The sequence below is a fragment of the Nicotiana tabacum genome, chromosome 19, assembly GCF_000715075.1.
Source record: "Nicotiana tabacum cultivar K326 chromosome 19, ASM71507v2, whole genome shotgun sequence".
Taxonomy (NCBI): domain Eukaryota; kingdom Viridiplantae; phylum Streptophyta; class Magnoliopsida; order Solanales; family Solanaceae; genus Nicotiana; species Nicotiana tabacum.
Genome location: NC_134098.1, coordinates 107,854,530 through 107,875,437, shown reverse-complemented (window position 1 = coordinate 107,875,437; position 20,908 = coordinate 107,854,530). Strand labels below are relative to the sequence as shown.

General features: G+C 41.3%; 1 pseudogene; it reads right to left on the bottom strand.

The window, feature by feature from the left end:
• Positions 1-15,442: 15,442 nt before the first annotated feature.
• On the bottom strand, positions 15,443-17,226 carry LOC142173637 (small ribosomal subunit protein uS4m-like; annotated as a pseudogene).
• Positions 17,227-20,908: the final 3,682 nt, after the last annotated feature.

The following is a 20,908-nucleotide window of genomic DNA, read 5'->3' as shown; positions in this document are numbered from 1 at the left end:
TTATTGCGATAAAATACGGAACAAGTCGTATGAAAAGCTTGAAGCAATCACGTTGCTTATGCAAAGAAAAGTTGTCCGAAACCTTTCCTTAAAACTTTTGCAATGACGTTGCTATTTGGAAATGGAATTAACGTTGCTAATGTTTCTTGGATTAGAAAGTGATTTTGAATAGTAATGTTTCTATGCTTGGCTGAAACTTCTCTTAAGAAATAAGAAAATAACATTTAAGCTTTGTTGGATTTCTTTCTTGAGAGATTGAAATGTTATCCTCCAAAAAGTGAATCAAACGAAAGGAAATAACTCTTATATTTCCTTGATTTAAATACTGCCACCGTAACTATCTCTTATCCAAGACTCATTTTGGATTCATGCCACCTATTTAGTAAATGTAAGAGTCACAAGGTGTTTAAGGAAAAAGCTGCCACGTTAATCTTTATCCTAAAGATTTTAATTAATTTGCCAATTTTCCACCAAAAATCATTAATTACCCCAATTATTCACATAGTTAAGAATTATCTCAACTTACTTGAAATACTACTTAGTTTTAATACACATTATATAACTTAGTATCATGGTCATGGGGTACCTTGTATGGTACTAGTCCATAAATATCGGGTATTTTAGCTAGGGCCGTATTTTATCCCAAAATGTCAAACCTCGACGAAATTCATTTTCTTCGACTTGCTTATCATCTCAAATTCACGAATTTACTCATCATTGATCAAATAAGTCCTTTCATTCCTTCTCAACTTTCTTTAAACGTAAGTTATTACCTTTCCTGGTCTTTCTGCTACTTTTTGCATGAATACTCGGTTTATCTTAGTGCCCACACATATTGGAAGTCCATACAACCCATATGATCTTGAATCCTTTCTCGCCTACAATTATCCGTAGTTAGTTATCTCCACATCCTTGTTCTTGTAGGGTTGCTTTCGAACTAAATTTTTTTTTGACTGTTTCCAGTGGTATCCTCTTTTATTTCTGTAACACTTATACGCCACCATTAACTACCCCAACTTCTATCTGAATATTTCTCAAGGGTTCTGAGGTCATATCTGCGAGACTGAATTCCCCATGTTTGGTTCACTCCGTTTATCTTGCACGATATATTGATTTGTATGTATCCTCTTGTCTATCCATAACTAGGTTCTTCCTGAATCAACTGCTAACTACTCATTGGCTCATTCACATATCAATATTCTGCGTAATCTTTCATGGGTCATTTCCTTTTATCTTATCTTACGTTTCGCACTGACTCCTTATCTATTAATAATATCTCAGGCAGGAACCCTTACCTCCTCTCCTTGACGTCGTGTTTGCATAATGTTCTGGAATTGTAGCGTATCTGCATGACTTGAATAAGTGCAATCTTATCCCTTTCTCATTATTATCACATTCTTCCTTTACCATTTTCATAATTACTAGAACCACTTAATTCTGACCTAATGCCACATTACACCATATTCCCCCTTTAGGGGAGCACTAAGATTTAGTGCTACGATGATCTACGTATAGATGTTTTACCCTCTCATCTTTGGCATCTTTTCACATCATCGATGATCCTTACTTGCCTCACGGTAATCATTCAGTACCAAGGATAACGAAATTCCTTAGTCGCGAGGGTGACACTTAGTGTAACTAGCACATCCAGTCCCTTAAGCTTAACTTTACTCACCTTGCTTGCTTTAGGGAAGCGTCTTCCTGAATGGCCATTGTCTAAATTTCTCATGAATCTTCTTCTGTTGTCCACTCTATTATCGCCGGAACAAAATCTGAAATTCTCTTGATGCTGACTATTATCCAATCACTCAGTCCCTAATTCATGTTTAGTCTATCTTGTTCACCAGCCCATACCGATTTCTATTGTTCTGGAGTATAACTTTTCCTTCCGGTAGTCGCGTTGGAGTTACGAATTTATTTCTTGAAATGAGGATATGACTTTATGGCCTATACTCTTTTGTTGTCTCAAGGCCTGACACCTCTTGTCTTTTCCTTCAATTGACTATAGACTTTTTAATACTGCCATCTTTTTGATCCACCGTTGTCATCCATGTATCATATCTTACTCATAATACTTCATTAACTCTTTTCTTGTTTTGCGCTAACATTCATGTCTATCACTTTATTCTGAAAACTCGAACAAGACATTCTTTTGCTTTTAGCTCCCCTTGCTCCATCCAGTGGCTCTTGGGGTTGCTTAACGTTCTCGCTCTACTAGGGACGCGAGCCACACTAAGGTAATATTTATCCCTTCCATGCATTATTCAAATCTAATTGTAATATTCTAGAGTGCACTGTCTGGGTGCCTCACAAGGAGATCTATTAGCACCTTTGTAATATCCTTATGAAATGCCAACTAACACAAACAATCCATTTACCATTTTGGGTTACTCTAACCCCAGTCGGATCCTAATATCATGTCCTTTTCTTAAACTACACATGTTAGCCCCCAATAAGGTATAACTGAGATGGGTGTGGCCAATTCTACATACGTCTGTTACTGTTGAAGGTAAGTCACAATGCTTATACCTTTCTGCCGGAGTTGAAAATACCGGTAATCTTCATTAAATGGGTACCTCGTACCCTTCTCATCTTGCTCCCTTTACTTGTTGAAGCTTGTATCTATCTTCTGAACCTCTCATTGCCTTTCACCATAGAGGTGGATAGATATTCTTGCCTTAAGGCTTCTTATCAAGAAGCTTACACGTAAGGTACACAAATGTTCTGCTGAAGACCTCACATTTATCCATCATAGGAATAATGCAAACTTGAGTTTCTCTAACTCAACTCTTCCACAGCTATATCTCTACGAACTATCTTTCTGGATGTAGGTATCGTCGTATAATGACTAAGAAAGAGTTTAGGAAATTGAGTTCTTACAACGGAGCTCTACCACACGATCTAGAGTAAGAAAAAAGAGTGATAGTCTTAAATGCCCTGTAGCCTCTTGCTTATAAGTGCGGTGCACGACACACCCATAAACAAGACTCTACTAGACACGACTTGTAGACTCCCTAGGACAGAACTGCTCTGATACCACTTTGTCACGCCCCGAACCAGGGGGCGAGACCGGCACTCGGTGCCTCACCTATCCTTGCGTACCAACTTGCGACTAAGGGACTCTGAACATATGATGTCATACTTTGGACATGGGCCACATTGCAAGACAACTGCGAATGCTGAATAAATATCAATATAAAACTGGGCCGACAAGGTCGTCATAATTACTACAGCTGACAAACCAACCAAATATACATACAAGGCCTACAAGCCCAACATGCTGCACTAACTGACAGGATATGTCTACAAGCCTCTACTGGTGGATATATTGTGATCAGAACAGCTTCCCGACCTACTCATAACATATATACATTTATACACAATATGTACATAAAGCTCTAGACCCGGCAACTCCTAAAGGCATGGAGCTTACCGATCAAGCAGAACTCGAGCAACACTTAATGAGGAGGTATACCCGTCTGTCTGTCTGAACCTGCACGCATGAAATGCAGCGCCCCAAGAAAAGGGACGTCAGTACGAAATAATGTACCGAGTATGTAAGGCACTATACTGAAAGCTGAAACTGAACTGATAATATAATAACTGAAAGCAACTGGAAGTCAATGATAATCTGAAGATATGCTTACCTGCTGATACTGACTCAACTCTCTCAATATAGTAAGTAAAATAGATGTCCGGCCTTATAAGACTCGGTATATATATAACTGCTCTGCCGTAGTAAGCTCGCTCATAGGCGCTCGGCCATACTAGGCTCTGTATCTCGGCTAACTGGGCTCGCTCATAGGCGCTCGGCCACAGTAGGCTCGGTATATAACTTACCATCTGATTAGAGGTTGCTCAATAGGGGCCTGCCCATCGATTATAGCTCGATGGTAATGAAAATACTGTAATACTGTATATATAGACTCTCTGCTCTCTTGACTAGAAAAAGGAAATACTCAATTGAATATGAAGTCCCAATAAGAAGAATATTGTTACTTACAAGAGTAGAAAAATATACGTAAATTCCGAAATATGAATTTCTCTTTATGCCTCGTTATCAATCTCGTGTAATTACGAGATCATACCAAAATGAAGGAAGGGACTAGCCTTAACATACCTGAGCCGATTCTCTTGACAATTCCACTAACACACGTTTATTGCAATAAAATACGAAACAAGTCGTATGAAAAGCTTGAAGCAATCATGTTGCTCATGCAAAGAAAAGTTGGCCGAAACCTTTCCTTAAAACTTTTGCAACAACGTTGCTATTTGGAAATGGAATTAACGTTGCTAATGTTTCTTGGATTAGAAAGTGATTTTGAATAGTAACATTTCTATGCTTGGCTGAAACTTCTCTTAAGAAATAAGAAAATAACGTTTAAGCTTTGTTGGATTTCTTTCTTGAGAGATTGAAATGTTATCCTCCAAAAAGTGAATCAAACGAAAGGAAATAACTCTTATATTTCCTTGATTTAAATACTGCCACCGTAACTATCCCTTATCCAAGACTCATTTTGGATTCATGCCACCTATTTAGTAAATGTAAGAGTCACAAGGTGTTTAAGGAAAAAGCTGCCACGTTAATCTTTATCCCAAAGATTTTAATTAATTAGCCAATTTTCCACCAAAAATCATTAATTACCCCAATTATCCACACAGTTAAGAATTATCTCAACTTACTTGAAATACTACTTAGTTTTAATACACATTATATAACTTAGTATCATGGTCATGGTTTACCTTGTATGGTACTAGTCCATAAATATCGGGTATTTTAGCTCGGGCCGTATTTTATCCCAAAATGTCAAACCTTGACGAAATTCATTTTCTTCGACTTGCTTATCATCTCAAATTCACGAATTTACTCATCATTTATTTTAAATAGCATAATTCTTATAATCTCAAAATAATCCCATTCCCGAATTTACGTCGATTAGCTTACGACAAAACTTTAACGTACTAAAATGCGGGATGTAATATCTCATTTTCGAGCTTTCATCAATTTATTTATGGCGTACTTTTACGTACGAAAATATGGGATGTAACAACTATCCTTGTCACGCCCCGAACCTAGGAGCGAGACAAGCACCCGGTGCCTCACCTAACCTGGTGTACCAAATTGCGACTAAGGGACTCTGAACATATAATGTCATACTTTGGCCATGGGGCCACCTTGCAAGACAATTTGCGAAGCAAAATATAAAACTGAATGGAAACTAGCACTAACTAAACATCAATATAAAGCTAGGCTGAAAAGGCCGTCATAGCTACTACAGCTGACAAACCACCAAATTATACATACAAGGCCTACAAACCCAACATACTGCACTAACCAACAGGATATGTCTACAAGCCTCTACTGATAGATATATTGTGATCGGAACAGGGCCCCGACCTACCCATATTATATATATAATTACATACATAAGATGCACACAAAAACTTAGACCCGATAACTCCGAAGGATGTGGAGCTTACCGATCAGGCTAAACTCTGGAAACACCTACTGAGGAGGTCTACTCGTCTGTCTATCTGAACCTGCATGCATGAAATGCAGCGTCCCCGGAAAAGGGACGTCAGTACGAAATAATGTACCGAGTATATAAGGCGATAACATAACTAAAAGTTGAAACTGAACTGATAATATAATAACTGAAAATAATTGGGAGTCAGAGATGATCTGGAGATATACTTACCTGTTGATACTGACACAACTCCTTCAATACAGTAAGTAAAATAATTGTACGGCCTTATAAGGCTCGGTATATATAACTGCTCTGCCGTAGTAGGCTCGCTCATAGGCGCTCGGCCATACTAGGCTATGTATCTCGACCATGCTGGGCTCGCACATAGGCGCTCGGCCACAGTAGGCTCGGTATATAACTTTTCATCTGATCAGAGGTTGCCCAATAGGGGCCTGCCCATCGATTATAGCTCGATGGTAATGAAAATACTGTAATACTGTATATATAGGCTTGCTGCTCTCTTGACTGGAAGAAGACAATACTAAATTGAATATAGAATCTCGATAAGGAATAATATTGTAACTTATGAGACTAGAATAGTGTGAATAAATTCATGAATATGAACTTCTCTTTCTGTCTCATTACTAACACATGTAGCTACGAGATCATGCCAAAATGAAGGAAGGCTTAGCCTTAATATACCTTATCACAATCTTTCCAATCACCAAGTTGAACTCACCTCTTTGCACCTTAATCTACAAGAACAATAATAATACTATCGTTAAGTTACGAAAGGTACAACTATCGCACAACGAACGACAAACTTATTTTGTATTAAAACGGGCAGCATCTCCCCTATAATCCTTACTTCCTCCAAATTCAAGATAACACCAACAATACAAGAACAGAACAATAACAACATATATACATCATTTTCCAGCCCTATATACACCATCAAATACTACAAAACAGCCCAACACACCCCAATCTCTTCGTACACAAAACGACCACCGTAGTAGTGTCAAACGACCCGAAAATGTTATGATGAACGACCAGCCAACCACCCTACATTTATATGGTGTTTATAAACCCCCTTCCTCCTCCAAAACTCCAAAAAATAGTAGTAAAACACGCAGCCCAACAGCAACACAAAACAGTCCACAAAACAGTCCGCTACAAGTGAATAACTCGAACTCACGGCTTCCGATCACCGTCCCGTGAGTTCTTACAAGTATAGAACGACTTACCATGAATTTACAGAATAAAAATTGGATGAAAGAGAGAAGTAAACTCACCTTATTTGTTGGATAACTCAGCTCTTATCTTGGTTCTTCAAACTCTAGGTTTTACCTCCAATTGGAACTTGAAAGGGAGAGAAAATCAATTAGGGTTTGTGGAAAAATTTTGGGAGGATTCTTTGCAGAGCTTATGTCTGGTTATTATGTTCTATTTTAAGTCTAATATATGAAGAAAATAGGCCCTTAAAAGGCCTCTTTGGACGACCCGAAATGGCCCATTTTTGGGCTTTCATTTAAGCAAGTAGGTGACACACCTACTTGTCACCTAGCAGCTTGCGCAGTATCGCACAAATGCCCATATCTTTCTACTCCAATGTCGTATTGACAAACGGTTTAATGCGTTGGAAATTAGACTCATAGATCTTTAATTTAATGGGTGGAACACCCCATAACTCTAAGTATATTGGGAGAAAATCGCAGTTACATTTGACCCAAAATTTCAGTAAAACTTATGAGTGTAACTTGTGATGACTTTCATCGACTTTTGTTCCACAACTCGCTTGACATTAAAACATAACACACGGATGTCATACGACTAATATAAATCATAACATAATCTCCTTATCATGTTAATCACCCTAGTCTCACCCCAAAGGTACATGTTATAACATTCCCAACTTGTCGACTTTCGACGAAACATTGTTTTATTTAATTGCTTTAGCTTCTGAACTGTCCAACCCTCTTTGTACTTGTTGTTCATGATCTTCAATATTTGTAACTTCAGAGGTAACATGATTAACTTACTTTATATACTTTTAAATATTATCTCATTTTTGGTCCTACATTAGTTTGCTTACGACACATTTTTACGTACGAAAATATAGGGTGTAACATCACTCCCCCTTGGGAACATTCGTCCTCGAATGTTTACTCTTAGAGACTTTGGAAAATTTTGCCAAAGTATCCTTCGTACACTAGGTTAAAACCAACCTGCACGTAGCCAGAAATATACTATGCATGCCACATATGGCCAATCTTTATAAATAGCAGCAATTTGCCTCACCGACCGTAAATCATAAATATTGAAAGCGAAAAATAAAAGCTTACCTGATGACCAGCTAGCCTACATAGAGCTATGTTGTAGCGTCCCATCTCGAACCATATCTTCAGTTTGAAATAGGTGGGGGTATTTAGACTTCATTTCTTCCTCCGATTCCCACGTCATCTCTTCTACATTCTTGCTCCTCCATAAAACCTTTACGGAAGCTACCTCCTTATTTCGTAGATTGCGGATTTGTCGGTCTAGGATGGCAACTGGAATTTCCTCGTATGACAAGTCCTATGTAATCTGTACATCATCCATGGGCACCACTCGGGTAGGATCGCCAATGCACTTCCGTAGCATAGATACGTGAAAAACCGGATGGACAGACTCCAATTCTGAGGGCAACTCTAACTCATAAGCTACTTGGTCCACTCTCCGAATGATCCTATAAGGCCCAATATACCGTGGGCTAAGCTTGCCTTTCTTGCCAAACCTCATCACGCCCTTCATAGGTGATACCTTTAAGAATACCTAGTCATTAATCCTGAACTCTGAGTCTCGTCGCCGCACATCAGAATATGACTTCTGACGACTCTGAGCTGTCAACAGTCGCTCCCGAATAAGCTTTACTTTCTCTATGGCCTGTTGAACCAGGTCTGGCCCATATAACCCAGATTCCCCAACATCAAACCACCCTATAGGAGATCTGCACTTACGCCCATACAAAGCCTTGTACGGAGCCATCTGAATACTGGAGTGGTAACTGTTATTATATGCAAACTCGACAAGAGTTAGATGTTCATCCCAACTTCTTTTAAAATCCAACACACATACTCGTAACGTATCCTCGAGCGTCTGAATTGTGCGCTCGGCTTGTCCATCAGTCTGTGGATGAAAAGCTGTGCTGAGATTCACCTGAGTCCCTAGACCTCTCTGAAATGACCTCCAAAAATGTGATGTAAACTGAGCCCCACGGTCAGATATAATAGAAACTGGTACTCCGTGTAGCCGCACTATCTCCTTAATATATAACTTGGCATAATCTTCTGTTGTATATGTAGATCTGACCGGTAGGAAGTGAGCTGATTTCGTGAGCCTATCGACTATCACCCATATGGAATCGAACTTACGATTAGAACGAGGTAAACCCGTGATAAAGTCCATGTTTATCGCCTCCCATTTCCATGTCGGGATCTCTATAGTCTGCATTAGCCCTCCAGGCTTCTGGTGCTCTATCTTCACTTGCTGGCAACTAGTACATTGGGCGACAAACTCAGCAATGTTCTTCTTCATATCATTCCACCAGTACACATCCTTAATGTCATGATACATCTTCGTCGACCCAGGATGGATGGAATACCATGAATAATGTGCCTCTGACATAATCCTGTCTCATAGCCCTGCTACATCTGGAACACACAAACGACCCCTATATCTGAGAACCCCATCTCCCTTGAGCTCTAACAATCGCTTCTTCTGCTGCGGAACTCGCTCTCTCAACTCGACCAACTCTGGGTCCTCGTACTGCCTTTCCTTGACTTCAGCTATGAGGGATGATTTTGCAGTGTTTTGGAGTACAACTCCACCATCCTCAGAATCTACTAACCGAACCCCCAACGAAGCCAATTGATGAATCTCTCTAGCTAATTGTCTTTTCTCGGGCTCTACATGTGCTAAGCTACCCATAGATCGGCGACTTAAGGCATCTGCTACAACATTAGCTTTCCCTGGATGGTAGAGAATGTTAACATCGTAATCTTTCAATAACTCAAGCCATTGCCTCTGTCGCAAATTCAACTCTTTCTGCTTGAAGATATATTGTAGGCTTTTATGATCAGTAAATACATCAACATGAACACCATATAAATAATGCCGCCATATCTTAAGTGCATGGACAACCGCAGCTAACTCGAGGTCGTGGGTCGGATAATTCCTCTCGTGCTTCCTCAACTGCCTTGAAGCATACGCAATTACCTTCCCATGTTGCATCAGGACACATCCTAACCCGACACCTGATGCATCACAATACACGGCATAACCCTCTAGACCCTCTGGAAGTGTTAGAACTGGAGCTGAGGTCAACTTGTTCTTAAGCTCTTGGAAACTCCGCTCGCAAGCCTCTGTCCATTGAAACTTAGTTTCTTTCTGTGTCAACTTCGTCAATGGTGCCGAAAGGGAAGAAAAACCCTCTACGAACCTCTGATAGTATCCTGCTAAGCCTAGAAAGCTACGAACCTCTGTCGGAGTGGTAGGTCTAGGCCAAGATTTCACGGCCTCAATCTTCTGAGTGTCCACCTTTATCCCTTCATCTGATACAATATGCTCCAAGAATGCTACAGACTTCAACCAGAACTCACATTTAGAAAATTTAGCATACAACTTACGATCACGGAGGGTTTGGAGTACCGCTCGCAGGTGGTCCGCATGCTCATCCTCTGAACGGGAATAAACCAGAATATCATCAATAAATACTATCACGAATAGATCTAAAAATGGCCGGAATAGGCTATTCATCAAGTCCATAAATATGGCGGGTGCATTAGTCAACCCGAAGGACATGACAAGGAACTCGAAGTGGCCATATCGGGTCCTGAAGGCTGTCTTTGGAATATCTTTTTCCCGAACTCTGACCTGGTGGTACCCCGACCTCAAATCTATCTTTGAAAAGCATCTAGCCCCCTGCAACTGATCAAACAAGTCATCGATCCTTGGAAGTGGATACTTATTCTTAATAGTTACCTTGTTCAGCTGCCTATAATCGATACACATCCTCAGCGAGCCGTCTTTCTTCCGCACAAATAGTACCGGTGCACCCCAAGGTGAGGTACTGGGCCTGATGTAACCTTTCTCCAGCAAATCTTTTAACTGCTCCTTCAACTCCTTCAATTCGCTAGGTGCCATTCTATACAGAGGGACGGATATTGGTTGAGTTCCTGGAAGCAAATCGATGCTAAAATCAATCTCTCGCTCTGGAGGAATACCTGGAAGCTCATCTGGAAACACATCTGCATACTCTTTGACTACGGGAATAGACTGAAGTGTAGGTATCTCAGCATCTGCATCTCTAACTCGCACAATATGATAAATGCACCCTTTTGCGATCATTTTCCTCGCCTTCAGATAGGAAATAAACCTACCTCTGGGTGTTGGTGTATTACCTACCCATTCAAGGACTGGCTCACCCGGAAAATGAAATCTGGCTGCCTTTGCTCGGCAATCAACTGTGGCATAGCAAGCTGCCAACCAGTCCATGCCCATGATAGCATCAAAATCCATCATCTCTAGCTCAACTAGGTCAGCTGAGGTCTGACGACTACAAATTGTCACCGTACAACCTCGGTAAACCCGTCTAGCAATAATCGATTCTCCGACCGGTGTAGATACTGCAAAAGGATCACTTAGTATTTCAGGCACTATACCAAAATTCCTCGCGACAAATGGGGTAATATACGATAAAGTAGATCCTGGGTCTATCAAAGCATAAGCATCGTGAGAGCAAATGGTTAATATACCTGTCACAACGTCTGGTGAAGACTCCTGGTCCTGTCGACCCGCTAAAGCATAGATACGGTTCTGATTACCACTTGAACTGGAACCTCTACCTCTGCCCCGACCTCTACCAGCCGAAGACTGAGACTCGCGCCCTGAAGGATGCACTGACATAGATGATCCTGTTGCTGAACTCGCTGGTTGTGCCATTCCCCCCGAATATCTATTTAGGCAATCTCGCATCATATGCCCTGGACGCCCATATGTATAACAAGCATCAGAACTTGCTCGGCATTGGCCCAAGTGTCCTCTACCACAGATGTCACACCGTGGCGGAAATGACCATGTCTGTGTAGATCCTCGCTGTCGCTGCAAACCCGACGCCCGTGAGCTCTCACCTGGTCCTGACTTAGTATAACAGTCATACCTGTAACCCTGTAACTGAGGTAGCAGAGGCCTAGGTGGCCGTCCGAAGTACTGGGTCCTATAACTACCCTGATATTGCTCCTGAGACCTGGGAAATCTCATCCTCTTACGTTGCCCTTGCTCAGCCCTCTCTGTACCCTGCTGCCGACGCCTACCCCTTTCTATATTCTGGGCGAATGCCTGAATCCGGGAGATATCCATACTATCCTACAATGCAGCGGTGGCACATGCCTCGGTTAACTCTGGGGCTAACCCTGCTATAAACCTGTGAATCCTGTCCTGCATAGTAGCAACTATGGATGGTGCATATCTGGCCAATGAGTCAAAACGGAGACTATACTCCCGAACACTCATATTACCCTGCTTGAGGGCTAGAAACTGATCGACGCGAGCCTGTCGGATCTCCCGTGGTAAGTACTGGTCAAGGAAGGCATCTGAAAAATTCTCCCAAATAGCTGGAGGTGCATCACGTCCCCTGGACCTCTCCCATCCCTCGTACCAAAGGATGGCTATATCTCGGAGTCGAAAAGCTACTAGCTCAACTGCCTCTTTCTCCGTGGCATGCATAACACGAAAGATCCTGTGAAGCTGATCTATGAAATCCTGCGGGTCCTCCCTCTAATCTGTCCCCGTGAACTCTGGGGGACTCAAAGCAATAAACTCTCGGACCCTTGAACTCCCAGACCCCTCAGAAGTTCCTGCACTAGATGATGCCCTAGACTGTTGTTGGGTAGCTACCAACTGTGTCAACAAATGCACCGCACTCCTCAAGTCCTGATCTGATGGAAGTGGAGGGGGAACTGGATGTGCGATTTCCCTAGGAATCTCCGTAGTTAGTGGAGGAGCCGGTAATGGCTGAGTAGGGGTCTCGCCTTGAGCCTCAGACTGGGCCACATCTACTGGGGGTACCCTGCTGGTCCCCTCACTTACTGCTGTATCTCTCCTCTGGCTAGCCGTAGTCTTCCTAGTCACCGTCATCTGTGCATGCAAACACCAATACATAAGTTTAATTCAAATTTCCTATAACTCAGTTCTATGGCACGATTTAGATTTCAAAGAAGGGTAACCAACTCCTAAATGCCCTGTAGTTCCCTGCTTATATAATGTGGTGCACAACACATCTATAAACAAGACCCTACTAGACACGGCTTGTAGACTTCCTAGGACAGAACTGCTCTGATACCAAGTTTGTCATGCCCCGAACCTAGGAGCGAGACAAGCACCCGGTGCCTCACCTAACCTGGCGTACCAAATTGCGACTAAGGGACTCTGAACACATAATGTCATACTTTGGCCATGGGGCCACCTTGCAAGACAATTTGGGAAGCAAAATATAAAACTGAATGGAAACTAGCGCTAACTAAACATCAATATAAAGCTAGGCTGAAAAGGCCGTCATAGCTACTACAGCTGACAAACCACCAAATTATACATACCAGGCCTACAAACCCAACATACTGCACTAACCAACAGGATATGTCTACAAGCCTCTACTGATAGATATATTGTGATCGGAATAGGGCCCCGACCTACCCATATTATATATATAATTACATACATAAGATGCACACAAAAACTTAGACCCGATAACTCCGAAGGATGTGGAGCTTACCGATCAGGCTAAACTCTGGAAATACCTACTGAGGAGGTCTACTCGTCTGTCTATCTGAACCTGCATGCATGAAATGCAGCGTCCCTGAAAAAGGGACGTCAGTACGAAATAATGTACCGAGTATATAAGGCGATAACATAACTGAAAGTTGAAACTGAACTGATAATATAATAACTGAAAATAATTAGGAGTCAGAGATGATCTGGAGATATACTTACCTGTTGATACTGACTCAACTCCTTCAATACAGTAAGTAAAATAATTGTACGGCGTTATAAGGCTCGGTATATATAACTGCTCTGCCGTAGTAGGCTCGCTCATAGGCGCTCGGCCATACTAGGCTATGTATCTCGACCATGCTGGGCTCGCTCATAGGCGCTCGGCCACAGTAGGCTCGGTATATAACTTTTCATCTGATCAGAGGTTGCCCAATAGGGGCCTGCCCATCGATTATAGCTCGATGGTAATGAAAATACTGTAATACTGTATATATAGGCTTGCTGCTCTCTTGACTGGAAGAAGACAATACTAAATTGAATATAGAATCTCGATAAGGAATAATATTGTAACTTATGAGACTAGAATAGTGTGAATAAATTCATGAATATGAACTTCTCTTTTGTCTCATTACTAACACATGTAGCTACGAGATCATGCCAAAATGAAGGAAGGCTTAGCCTTAACATACCTTATCACAATCTTTCCAATCACCAAGTTGAACTCACCTCTTTGCACCTTAATCTACAAGAACAATAATAATACTATCGTTAAGTTATGAAAGGTACAACTATCGCACAACGAACGACAAACTTATTTTGTATTAAAACGGGCAGCATCTCCCCTATAATCCTTACTTCCTCCAAATTCAAGATAACACCAACAATACAAGAACATAACAATAACAACATATATACATCATTTTCCAGCCCTATATACACCATCAAATACTACAAAACAGCCCAACACACCCCAATCTCTTCGTACACAAAACGACCACCGTAGTAGTGTCAAACGACCCAAAAATATTATGATGAACGACCAGCCAACCACCCTACATTTATATGGTGTTTATAAACCCCCTTCCTCCTCCAAAACTCCACAAAATAGTAGTAAAACACGCAGCCCAACAGCAACACAAAACAGTCCACAAAACAGTCCGCTACAAGTGAATAACTCGAACTCACGGCTTCCGATCACCGTCCCGTGAGTTCTTACAAGTATAGAACGACTTACCATGAATTTACACAAGAAAAATTCGATGAAAGAGAGAAGTAAACTCACCTTATTTGTTGGATAACTCAGCTCTTATCTTGGTTCTTCAAACTCTAGGTTTTACCTCCAATTGGAACTTGAAAGGGAGAGAAAATCAATTAGGGTTTGTGGGAAATTTTTGGGAGGATTCTTTGCAGAGCTTATGTATGGTTATTATGCTCTATTTTAAGTCTAATATATGAAGAAAATAGGCCCTTAAAAGGCCTCTTTGGACGACCCGAAATAGCCCATTTTTGGGCTTTCATTTAAGCAAGTAGGTGACACACCTACTTGTCACCTAGCAGCTTGCGCAGTATCGCACAAATGCCCATATCTTTCTACTCCAATGTCGTATTGACAAACGGTTTAATGTGTTGGAAAATAGACTCATAGATATTTAATTTAATGGGTGGAACACCCCATAACTCTAAGTATATTGGGAGAAAATCGCAGTTACATTCGATCCAAAATTTCAGTAAAACTTATGAGTGTAACTTGTGATGACTTTCATCGACTTTTGTTCCACAACTCGCTTGACATTAAAACATAACACACGGATGTCATACGACTAATATAAATCATAACATAATCTCCTTATCATATTAATCACCCTAGTCTCACCCCAAAGGTACATGTTATAACATTCCCAACTTGTCGACTTTCGACGAAACATTGTTTTATTTAATTGCTTTAGCTTCTGAACTGTCCAACCCTCTTTGTACTTGTTGTTCATGATCTTCAATATTTGTAACCTCAGAGATAACATGATTAACTTACTTTATATACTTTTAAATATTATCTCATTTTTGGTCCTACATTAGTTTGCTTACGACACATTTTTACGTACGAAAATATAGGGTGTAACAATCCTCTATCCAGATAGATATGTCCCTATGAGCGACTACGCCGATCTTTATATTTTTTTGCCACGTCCCTTTTTTCTCCGAATAAAAAGGTTTGGATCTTTCAATCTTATGTTGTGAGGTATGTGACCTATGTTAGGTCCATAAGATACCACAGTTTTTGGTGTTCTATGATTAACCTTTGAATAATGAGTAGGTAGTTCGATCCTTTTTATTTGATCTTTTTAGTAAACTAATGGGGGGATGCGGAGCAATAGGTCGAATTACTATATAAAGAAGAGTTGTAAACTATAGGACTTCTTGAAATGATACAAATCCCTCTTCATTTTGTTGTGCTCAGTGAATGAACTACCTAAGCATACTTTTTCGGATCCAAACTTCTTTGTTCTTTCTAAGTCTTCTTCTTGCATAGAAGAACACAGTTGTTGCAAAAACCGGGATTTTAGTAGTAGAAAGCATCCCCTCTTAGTTTTTAGTAGGCAGAACCATTCTGTTTTGGTTCTTCTCCACGGGTGATCCGGGAATTTTCCTATTAGTTTTTCAACTGAGATTCGATATTGAAGGATCTCTTTATTTCTTCACCGCGGGTCCTCACATCATTTTCTTGAAACGATATTCACGCTAATGTTAACCATTAGCCGGAAGGAGCTCTTTTTGTATTGAATGTGTTTTCAAATAGCAATCCATCGTGTCGGTAATAAGACTTAGAGTAAACGAGCAATTCAAGCTCCTTACAGAAGGCAGTTCAGCTTGATAACTCGATAAGCTGTATTGACAGAACAAAACCACTCTTTCAAACGTAAGCTCAATCCCAACCTATTCTTCTTAGCCTAACAGTCTATTCGTGGAAGTAAATTATCCTAAATTATCCAAAAAGTCTCCTTACTAGACCTAATTCCATTCTGGGATTCCACGCTTCGAAAAGTCTTTTTTCATGCGTCTATTGTAGCCTATGTGTCCCAAAAAAGAACGTGCTACGCCCGGGCCCCTTTTAGTAGATGCGATTAGGATGAAAGGACTTTCTTTCATTAATATGCAGTGAAGGTGCATAGCTTCTTTGAACGTCCCGCTGATTGACCACTACATTTAGGGATGGGTCACTCACTGGAGAGAGGGTAACATATCCTATATAGTAGTAAGGTCTTATCCCATTATTAGTAGCCGAATTGCGGGCCGGCTAATTCAGGAAAAAACATTCACATGTGCATGGGAAGACTAGAACATGTTTAATAAGCCTTAGTCGACCTCCAGAGGACAACAATTTTCTTTCACAATCTGAGATTCTCTTTTTCATTTTCTCCAGTAGTGGAAGGTTCTCCCTTTATTCTCTCGAGGGACAAGAAAACATCCAGGTACTTGATAGGAAAACTACCATTTTTTATTCCTCTTTAATGATCTTGAATTTTTGCGTGGAGCTCTGTTCGAGAGGAAGCACTGGCTCTTATCAAAATTGACCTTTTGTCCATTACAACATTACAATCAGTTTCTTACTTCTTTCCAGAAAGCTTTTCTGCTTCCTAAGATTTCGTTTATGGCAATTATATAATATTAGAACATCGTTATCAAAGAGAAAGTAGGAGAGTGTTGGCCACGATCTTGAAGCAGGGTTAGATGCTATCATTTTTAATGATACCAAGTCCCGACTTAGCACTTCTTCAGCTAAAATCAACAAGCTAGGTTTGGAACGCTTTTCGCAGCCCTCGAGAAGCTGGAAAGTACCCATGTGGCACACCATCCACAAGCACTCCAAAGTGTTCATTACATAAACATCCATGTATCCAATTCCGCCATTTATCACAAAAGCCCATTCGATCCAAAAAGATGCTTTTGCCATATTCTAACTTTCTTTTGACCCCCCTCCCTCCGATGTTGTCTATAGGTTAAAATCCCCTATCACTTAAAGCCACCTCATGAGCCAAGGAGATCTTCTCTACAATAGTGAGTCCTTCAACAAAAGCGTCCCTTTTTCCTTAACTATTTTTATAGGGTGAAACAAACTAATTCTTCGAGCTAGACAAAATCTTATAGAAAACGTTACAAAGCTCTCATTCAAATATCCCATAAATAAAGGTAGGTCGGAATTGGTGAAAATTGGAAGGTCTTTAGACTTTTAGAATAAGGGAAATTAAATTTGAATTCAAACTTAGGGCTTAACAGCGCCATCAGCAAAGAAATTATGAACCGCCCTGACCAAGTCATCAACAAAAATATTCCAACAGTGATAATAAAAAAGACCCGGGAATCAAAAAAATGAAAGGATAGGGGAGTCACAGCCCCCAACGAAGAGAGTGGTTACGTTTACTATGTCCCCTTTATTCCCGACATGCTATGGTGGCCCAAGGCTGTCTCGTGAAGATCTTCGATCCGAACCTTCGCATCTACTCTCTTTTAGATGATGAACCACGCCTTCTCTATCGCAAGAATATAGCGATCGAAGAGCCTTGGCTCAACTGGTTTGCGTATTACACCGTATTGCCCAAAGGGGGCATTCTGCTAGAGCGTAGGTGAGTGATAAGAATCGGAGGCATGCCCGAAGGGCTGCGGCAGCAGTGTGGTTCCAGATGCTGTCGCTAGATTGAGATCCGCAGGGTGGTGGGTACTTCGACTGCCTTGTATCAGGATAAGAGAAGGGGAGCTGGTAGGCTTAGTAGGGTTCGAACCTACAATATCACAGTTATGAGATGTACATTTAAACCAATTAAACTATAAGCCCCTACGGATCTCTACATGCAATTCGCTCACTTCGGGAAGAGCGGACGGAAAGAGAAAGCCTTTGTCCTATCTGTTTGCAGGGCCTGCTGGGCTTGCTTCTCATGATATTGGGTGAGGGAATCAGAAACGGTCTCAAAAACCGGGCGGGCGGGCTTTTGGGCACACGGAAAAATAGAAGTGGGTGGAGGGTGCTTCTCAGCTAGAGTTGGGGGTGGGGTCGCTATAGTGGCTAGGGTGAGTCTTCCTACACAGCAGGATGCCCGGTTCTAGACAAAGCTGCAGGGATTACCACCACATCCTTTCCCGATAGACTTGAAGTTTTTCATAGGCAGGCGGGGTAGAAAATCTTCTCTCAAAAAGAGACAGACCAGAGATGACAGAGGAAGGTATTCGGTTAAAAAATGATACGGCAGTCAAACAGCTTCAGTCCAAAATTGACTAAGGACAGAAGCAAGCTACAAGCCTTAGAAACCGCTTTCCTGCAGACCTTATGTAAAAAAAAGCAGCGAAGAAAACAAGACACTAAGTTATTGCGCTAACTCACTAGCTCTAGCGCACTATGATTTTTTAGCCTCCTACAGGTCCCTTCAATCCCTCCGCCTTACACGGACTGAAAAGAGTTCCTAAGGCGGATTAGTGGTTTATTTTCAAAATGGATTTTATTTACCGTAGCTTTTAGACAACTAACAACTAAGCCACTAATCATACAGTTAATAAAATAATGTCGGTCACTACTGAGACAGCTCATAAAAGTCATTTCAGGTTCAAGGGCTAAAGCTTCTCTTCGGAGAATCCCTTCGCTACACTCGACATAAAGGCACCTACGAACTCACTCATAATGAAACTCATCAAGTAGGTATTTCTAGTCTTTGATAGGAAGGTTTGGGGAAGATCAAAATGGAGTATGTTATTCAAATAGAGGGTTTTCACGGGGGTATAGTCCACGGCTTTATCCTTAAGCTAGGTTGGGCTGTAGTTCTTGTATTGGGCAAACCCAAGCATTAAATAGCGTCGTTTAGTTGCGTGAAGGGAGTAGTCATCTTGTTGCTGGTAGGTGCGACTATGTGAGTTGACAACATTACACCGCGGTATGTGTGAGTCAAGATTTTACTTAGTTATCCAAAGGACCCATTTGAATTACTGCAGACTAGTTTCCTCCCATATACCCCTGCTGATGCGTATTTCCTACCATTGAAGAAAATAGAGAAAACAACGAATCCCACCATCGTCGTAAATAGTTGCCCTACCTGATCCATTTCAAATCTAGCCGGAGGTCTTCAAGCCTTGTTACGGACTAAAATCCTAAAGAGAAGCGACCCCAATCCCTCCCAGCCCAGGTTAAAGGTCTTATCGCCCTTTTTTCAGGGGCTGAGTCAAGTTCGTTACGGTTAGCAAATCAGCCCCGCATCATATCAATAGTGATTCAGATCACCTACCCAAGCTTTCCTAACCTAATTATGTGTGAGCAATCAATCGTGACCATTCGACCGATCCATAATGAAATAACCTGTAGATAAAAGTTGTTTATCGACCGGTGGACTCATCCACAATGTCGTTTAGGCTCTCCAGTTAAGTTGGTTGTCCGCCGCCTTTCTTTCCCATGCCCGAGATGGCCTTATGGTCAATTCTTATTCTGTTTGTTGGAAGGTTCATCCGGATCTCTTCCCGGGTCAGCCCACTCAATATTTGAGAGAGGGTAGGCTTTTGGCGGCCGCAGAAATGGCGGATAAGGCAGCGAATGATACATACTTGGAAATAAGAAGATCATAGATAAGTTTTTTCATGCCTCGACTCTCCCTCAGTTCATTCATAAATCATGGTAGTCTTTTCATGGATATTACTGGGAACGGAAATGTGCCTGGGTTTAACAACAACGAAAAAACTACTTTCTATCTATTGCAATGGAATGTATAGCTAGGGATTATTTTATGCTTGGAAAGCCCGTTCCGCGCTCTCTATCCCCTTTTTTGGGGGTCCCCATGAATCACTTTTTAGTTTTCGTGTTCACCTTCTTTCTTCCTTCCCTTCCACACAGAAGGATCATAAGGTTACCCCCAGATACGTATCCGGGGGTGCAACTATTTAGTAGGCAAGGATCGAAATGGGCAGATCCCAGGTCGAATTCCTGATCTATTCATTTCAGCCTTAGAGGATTGAGCTTTTTGAGAGAATCGCACTGCTATTGAATGGCGGATTTCAATGATGAAGATAAAAGTCTAGTTCTCTTTTCATTTGAAAGGGGAATGGGTGTCTTATTGAGAGTGATTACGGAAGAACCTTTTCATAGAGGAGAGCGATAGGCCGGTTTGAAGAGCAAGCTTGAAAATAAATGGAGAGGTCATTCATTTATAGAAGAAAAAGCACTCACTCACTTGTATCTGAAAAGGCAAGCGGAGGGCTATCAATTCTTAAGATAAGATTTTTTTCATTCTTAAAATCCTGCATAGCACGTGATTGTGTACCTTGAAAATGGAAGTTGCATGTCTTCGCCTGCTCCCCGGTTCATGGTGGGATCCATAGAATGCGTTGGCAAAGCACGGGATTACGGTCAAAAAGCGAAGGTTTCCGCTAGGCGAAGGTGCTCACAAAATTTCCTAACTCTCTACGGGCAAGAAGCAAGGACGCAACTACTATGCGAAAGCCGGTCTTACCTTCTATTATATTAGTAAAATGCCTTTAGGGTTGACTAATAAGATATATAGGGCTTTTCCCTTTACTAGTAAGAGGCAAAGATCATCAGCTTTTAGTCATCTATCTCGCTACTTACTGCTTTTGCAAAAAGTCTTTGGGGATAAGATCAGACT